Here is a 7,643-nt window from a genome sequence, read left to right as displayed (position 1 = left end):
ATTTTTAGTTGTTGCAAGGTTAGCTGAACTAGCCAGCTCTGCTGAATGCATATTTTCAGCTCTCTTGGCGGGTATCACAACTATTACTTGGAAGGTACTCACTACGATTCGATAATTTGTAGCTAAAGTAAGAAAAATCCCTCGACACCTTTTTAAACTCCAATATAGTTAAAGTTTAGAATCATTGCAAATTTTTCCCTACCAATAGTATCATTGCATCCCCTTACCACCTTTTTAAACTCCAATAGAGTACAAGTTTTGAATCATTGCAATTTGTTTCCTACCATTAGTGTCCAATATGTAGTTCATTGCATTAATACACTTTTTGCTATCTGAATTTGACTTTTGTTCAAGTTTATTGGATTAAAATTCATAACATATGCTGATTAGAGAATTAACTTATGTAGTTTGCTAAGCCTTGAAATTCTCATGATTTGGTGTTTGTTATCCTCTAATTATATACGTCAACCCATTTTAAGATGCTTAATAATATGTATGCGTCTTTGCTTTTAGGATTTCCTCCTTTGATTATTTACGTTGCCTATTACTGCATGATTCAGTTTAAGAGATAAAACGAAAAATGCTTATTGGACATAAAATCGTTTGAATGTGACCTTTTGGTCCATTGTGGTTATTGTGTTTAATAGGCAGATCTATACCTGCATTTCCATGCAACAAACAGATTTCTATTAGTCTTTATCTATAAAAGTTTGTTGTTGCCTAAGGTTAGATGGCGAGCTTACTGCAAAGTATTTAGGCCACTTCTACTACATTCAATATCTGACAAACCAACATTTCAACTCTACATATCTTGAATCATCATGTATGTGATATGCTTGGTTCTTATTGTTCACTGTTGTAGTTAAAAAAAAAATCTTAACCAGCTGGAACTTATTGGGTCAATATATATATTTTATAGATTTTGCTGTTTATATATATATTGCTATTAGATTTGGTTGAATTTCAAATTAGAAAACTACATTTCATGAGCCCTAATATACTTAGCATGATGGCCATTATCATATTCAAATTGATCATATTCAGCCATGCCATAGAATGTGATCGATGGTGGATAAACTATTGTTCCATTCACAACCTACTCTTTTATACAAAAAAAAAAAAACGGCATACTGATTTTTGTTTTCTCGCATTGGATCAATAATTTTGCTGATCATCATCTTGACGTGGCTACAAGCTATCCAATTGGCTTGACAAGAGCATTCTTTTATATATGTCCCCCACCAAAATCACAAATACCACAGATACGAGCGTAATGGCGTCAAGGTTTTCATATGGTGGCCAGTTAAATTCTATATGGTGGAGTTTCCGTTTACGCCATGCCTATTAGCTCCCCATGCAAGGAATGTTAACAACTTTATTTTTTATGTATGTCTCGCGCTCTCGCTGATTTTGGTTTTCCTTTGTTCATGTGTTATCTGTTCTTTTTTTAGGAACGACTATTTCTTTTTCCTTTAATTTTTTTTTGCGTGCATAATGTTTGTGTGTTTGTGTACTAGGTAGTGATGACTCAATTCACTTGCCGACCAGATGTTGCATTCATTTATACTTGAGCAACTCTTAATTGTGTCTTTACAAAAGAAATTCTATGAGCACAATTTTTATGTCTAACTTCTTATAAATTGTAATTTTGTATTGGCTTCCTCCAGCTATCCCTCTCAAGGCAAATTTGAGTGTATGGGGCTGTTATATTGTCGTCAGATTCAACATTGGCTCACATCACAGATTTACAGCTAAAAAAAAAGATAAAACTCTAGGATTACATACCAGGGACTCGACTGTGTACTGTTCTTCTTTTTTGTCCTTTTTGAGTTTTGATAGATTTTGTTGTGTTACTTTTGTACCAGCTCAATGTGTGTGTGTGTTTTTGTTACCAACATCGGATGAACAAATCATATTTTATGCTTCATGTTGAACTATCCTAAATACATTACACTGTTAAAAAAAAATGAGAAATTTCGTGATATAATCCCTGTTTGTGTTTGTACTGTAAGTGATGAAACTTGCAGAATGTAGATGAGGCCAAAATGATGATTGGACTAAAGGTTAATACTGTTGACCTACTTGGTGGACTCTATAATTTTCAAAAAGTGCTTCCACCTCCACTATATCAACAAGCTCAATAGCAGTCTTTTCCAATGCTTAACATATAATGACCTCTTCATTCATATACATTTTAGTCTACTATGTGCCAGGAGCTAATATTTGATGTGTTTTTTCCAGGCCAAAGTGGGATGGTGGTCATTAGGAAGGTGACGAAACTTCACGACTGGATGCACTTTGTTTAGCAATACAGCTTGGATCAGATTATGTTGACATCGAGCTCATGGTATCTATCTGTTTAATTGCCACTGATAACACATATTGTGAATGGAGTTGATATAAGTGACACGTGTTTTGTTTCTTTTAGTTCTTCGTTTTTCATAAATGTTTTCCAGTTCTACCAGGCAATGCGAAGGAACTTCCTGTTTTCATAGACTAATGTCTCAAATGTTTAAGAATTAACATACTGGACCCATTATAACTAAACTGCATCATGTTTTATAGGTAGTTAGATGGCCTTTGACATTAAAATGCTTCTACAAGCTATTTATATCATGAAAAGTAGCATATGCGATTATATTATCGCTTCCTTCTCTTTTTTTGAGTGTGGGTGACCTTTCTTTCCCTGAATTAGTTGCGCCCTTAGTCCCTTTTAAATTATTTTGTAGAGTACAACTCAGTAACAATGTTTCTTGCTTTACGAATCGTCTTTGCAAAAGAATGGCTAATGACCACAAATTTTTCGTCTAACTTCGTTTATATTATAATTTTGTATTGCCTTCCTCCACCAATCCCACTCACGGCAAATTCGGGTGTATGGGGATGTTATTTGGTAATCAGATTCAACCTTGGCTCACATCTCAGTTTTAAAGCTCAAAAAATGGGAAAGATTGAAGCTGGAGAAAGGTTTATTGTCTATGTTGTGGTACCAATGTGGCCATAAGGGATACCAGAGAGTGGATATGTTCAGGCAATCTTAGACTCGCAATAAGAGGACAATGGAGATGATGTACACTAACACTATTCAGGCTCTTGAGGCTAAGGGAATACAACCAAACCATACGGAATAATCATAGTCATTAGCTCCATTTTCGTCTCCTCAAATTTCGGCTAAGCACACAGGAACACAAGACTGTTGAAGCAATTGTAAAAGCAAGGTAGATTTATGGTTTGTCTTGGTTATTATTATTACTATTATTAATTTTTTGCGAACTCATGTCCTTGATGCTTCTTTTTTTTGCAGTGAATACCCATTGTCGATTATTTTAGTGGGAGTTGGGGATGGACCTTGGGATATGATGAAGGAATTTGATGACAATATTCCTGCTCGAGCTTTTGATAATTTCCAGGTAATCGCTAGCGGGCGACAATCACACCCCTTACTCTGTTTGATTGTACTGCACGTCACAACCTTATATCTCTCTTTTTCAGTTTGTGAATTTTACCGAAATTATGTCAAAGAATATGCCTATATCCAGAAAAGAGACGGAGTTTGCTCTTGCAGCTTTGATGGAATTTCCTTCCCAGTATAAAGCGACAGTGAACTTTAATATATTGGGGTAACAAGAGATGTCTTTCCTTTAAAGGTTTCGCTTTTAACCGTCTGATTTTTTAAAGCATATTCCACATAAACATAACAACAATGCACTTACTCTAGAGGCATTTTTTAAAGCAGTTCTCGGAATGGGAAATTTGTAGAAAAGGTGCCTCTTTCACCACCGCTTTACAATGCTGCTTCATTTAGCACAAAGAAACCCTCCTGGTCCAGCAGTTTCCAGCACAGTGTGCCACCATATAATCCCCAAACAACCTCTAGAGGCACAACTCCACCTGAAAGTTCAACATTCGATAACAAGGTCAGACTTTCATGTTGCCATCTTATCTCTTATAACTTCTAGAGTGATTTAAGGGCCTGTCATTGTAGGTTCACTTATTAATTTCGTTTGATACATTTTAGATGCAACATATTTTCCCAAACTTTGTGCACCAAACTATTGTTTTATATATATATATATATAAGAGCCTACAACCTACTGCTTAGCTATAATTTATGGACTTTTAAATGATTAAGTCTTAAGAAAAAACAATGTAGGTCTTCTATTTAGCCTTTTGTTATTCTTGTGTATGTTTTAATTATAAACATCAATGCATTTTCCTTTGATTTTTTTTTGCATGCATAATGTTTGTGTGCTGGGTGGTGATGACTCAATTCACTTTCCAACCAGATGTTGCATTCATTTATACTTAAGGAACTCTTAATTGTGTCTTTACAAAAGAAATTCTATGAACACAATTTTTACGATAGATTGTGTTCATAGAATCTTTTTTGTGTACTGTTAATCTTTTTTGTTCTTTTTGAGTTTTGATAGATTTTGTTGTGTTACTTTTGTACCAGCTCAATGTGTGTGTGTTTTTGTTACCAACATTGGATGAACAAATCATATTTTAGGCTTCGTGTTGGACTCTCCTAAATACATTACACTGTTAAAAAGAAAATGAGAAATTTCGTGATATAAAGCCCTGTTTGTGTTTGTACTATAAGTGACGAAACTTGCAGAATGTACATGATGCCAAAATGATAATTGGACTAAAGGTTAATACTCTGGACCTACTTGGTGGACTCTATAATTTTCAAGCAGTGCTTCCACCTCCACTATATTAAGAAGCTCAATAACAGTATTTTCCAATGCTTAACATATAATGACCTCTTCAGTCATATATAGTTTAGTCTACTATGTGCCCGGAGCTAATATTTGATGTGTTTTTCCAGGCCCAAGTGGTATGGTGGTCATTATGAAGGTGACGAATTTCACGACTGGATGCACTTTGTTTAGCAACACAGCTTGGATGAGATTATGTTGACGTCGAGCTCAAGGTATCTATCTGTTTAATTGCCACTCAAAACACATATTGTGAATGGAGTTGATATAAGTGACACGTGTTTTGTTTCTTTTAGTTCTTCGTTTTTCATAGATGTTTTCCAGTTCTACCGTGCAATCACGAAGGAACTTACTGTTTTCATAGACTAATGTTTCAAATGTTTAAGAATTAACATACTTGACCCATCATAACTAAACTGCATCATGTTTTATAGGTAGTTAGATGGTCTTTGACATTAAAAAGCTTCTACAAGTTATTTATATCATGAAAAATAGCATATGTGATTATATTCCCGCTTTCTTCTCTCTTTTTCGGATTGTGGGTGACCTTTCTTTCCCTGAATTAGTTGCGCCCTTAGACCCTTTTAACTTCTTTTGTAGAGTACAACTCAGTAACAATGTTTCTTGCTTTATGAATTGTCTTTGCAAAAGAATTGCTGATGACCACAAATTTTTCGTCTAACTACGTATATCCTATAATTTTGTATTGGCTTCCTCCACCAATCCAACTCGCGACAAATTTGGGTGTATGAGGCTGTTATTTGGTAGTCAGATTCAACCTTGGCTCACACCACAATTTTAAAGCTCAAAAAATGGGAATAATTGAAGCTGGAGAAAGGTTTATTGTCTATGTTGTGGTCCTAATGTGGCCAGAAGGGATACCAGGGAGTTAAAATTGTTCAGGGAATCTTAGACTGGCAGAAGAGGACAATGGAGACGGTGTACACTGACATTATTCAGGCTCTTGAAGCTAAGGGAATACAAGCAAAGCCTAAGGAATATTTGACATTCTTCTGTCTGGGGAATCAGGATTTGAAGAAGAGTGGTGAGTATGTACCCACGGAGCAACCAGAACCTGATACAGATTACAGCAGAGATCAAGCAGCTCGGCGTTTCATGATATATGTTCATGCAAAGATGATGATAGGTAAGTGAAGGTTTATTGATTACCCATAAATTCATTTTTAACTCCTGCTAACTTTTATAATCGAAATTAATCATGAAAACTCCAAATCAGTTAACTTGAAGCTCATTTGTAAAGAGAGTTCTTTTGTCAAGTCTTTGTACAACACTATTAAGTTTTAGTGCTTTCATTTTTGATAACAAGTGGTGTTAATTTCTTTATTGGTAATATCTTCTTGCAGTTGATGATGAATACATAATCATTGGATTTGCCAACATAAATTGAGGCTTACGCATTAAATGACATATCGTGTATTGTTCTTCTTTTTTGTTCATTTTGAATTTTGAAAGATTATGTTGTGCTACTTTTGTACCAGCTCAATGTGTGTGGGTGTGTTTTTGTATTAGCCTGCTATCAATAGTGAGTTAAATGTTAGTGATTCAAATTACCAGATCCGAACCTTTTATCCACTTTGTCGCTTCTTATTCCGTTCTTGCTTGCGAAAGTACTATCAAACATGAAATTTGATTTTTTCGGTATATGTTCTCACTAATTACTCAAGTGATTTCCTTGAATAAATTGAGTGCCAAGTTTTAGTCAGTCAATTCTGGCTTTCAATTAATACATACTAAGCAAATGCAATCACTATAATTAACGCCGAATAACAAACCGTGCCGTACGGTACGGGTTATACCTAGTCTATTATAATAAAACAAAATGGGAGGACAAGGAGTGGTGGGGATCGTCTTGGGATCTTAGTTTGATGTACGTGGGGATTTGTGTTGATCTCTTATCAACCTTTAATGCAAAATTAAATCAATAATATATAATGCAAAAATTAATCAATAAAACATTTCCATTTGGGTTAATGCAATTTGATCATTTTTAAACGTTTCCATTTGGGTTAGCGCAAAATTAAATCAATTATCTTCAATGCAAAAATTAATCAATAAAACGTTTCCATTTTGATTAATGCAAATTTAATCATTTTTAAACGTTTCTATTTGGGTTAGTGCAAAATTAAATCAATTATCTTTAATGCAAAAATTAATCAATAATACGTTTCCATTTGGGTTAATGCAAATTTAATCATCTTTAAACGTTTCCATTTGGGTTAGTGCAAAATTAAATCAATTATCTTTAATGCAAAAATTAATCAATAAAACGTTTCCATTTGGATTAATACAAATTTAATCATCTTTAAACTTTTCAATTTGGGTTAGTGCAAAATTAAATCAATTATCTTTAATGCAAAAAGTAATCAATAATACGTTTCCATTTGGGTTAATGCAAATTTAATCATCTTTAAACATTTTCATTTTGGTTAGTGCAAAATTAAATCAATTATTTTTAATGCAAAAATTAATCAATAAAACGTTTTCATTTGGGTTAATGCAAATTTAATCATCTTTAAATATTTCCATTTGGGTTAGTGCAAAATTAAATCAATTATCTTTAATACAAAAATTAATCAATAAAATATTTCCATTTGGGTTAAGACAAATTTAATCATCTTTAAACGCTTCCATTTGGGTTAGTGCAAAATTAAATCAATTATCTTTAATGCAAAAATTAATCAATAAAATGTTTCCATTTGGATTAAGGCAAATTTAATCATCTTTAAGGCAAAAATTAATTAAGGTAAATTGGCATCAAAGGTTACTCCCTTCCATTAGTTGGGCTTCAAAAGTGGAGTTAAATAAATAAATGTCATTTAGTTCAATAGCGATTAAGCATTTAAGCTAATAACGGTTGTTTTAAATTATAATAATTGGTATGTGTTAATGAGTTGGGCTTAA

The 7,643-nt window shown here is 33.6% G+C and overlaps 1 long non-coding RNA gene across 1 annotated transcript; it reads left to right on the top strand.

Annotated features, from left to right (window-relative positions):
- The first annotated feature begins 3,114 nt into the window (after window positions 1–3,114).
- On the top strand, window positions 3,115–3,594 carry LOC147524179 (uncharacterized). Its single transcript, XR_015196897.1, has 3 exons — window positions 3,115–3,218; window positions 3,305–3,410; window positions 3,493–3,594. It is a non-coding gene; the product is annotated as an uncharacterized LOC147524179 (long non-coding RNA).
- Window positions 3,595–7,643: the final 4,049 nt, after the last annotated feature.

The sequence above is a fragment of the Coptis chinensis genome, chromosome 1 (assembly GCF_015680905.1).
Source record: "Coptis chinensis isolate HL-2020 chromosome 1, ASM1568090v1, whole genome shotgun sequence".
Taxonomy (NCBI): Eukaryota; Viridiplantae; Streptophyta; class Magnoliopsida; order Ranunculales; family Ranunculaceae; genus Coptis; species Coptis chinensis.
This window is presented reverse-complemented; position numbering and strand designations above follow the sequence as displayed.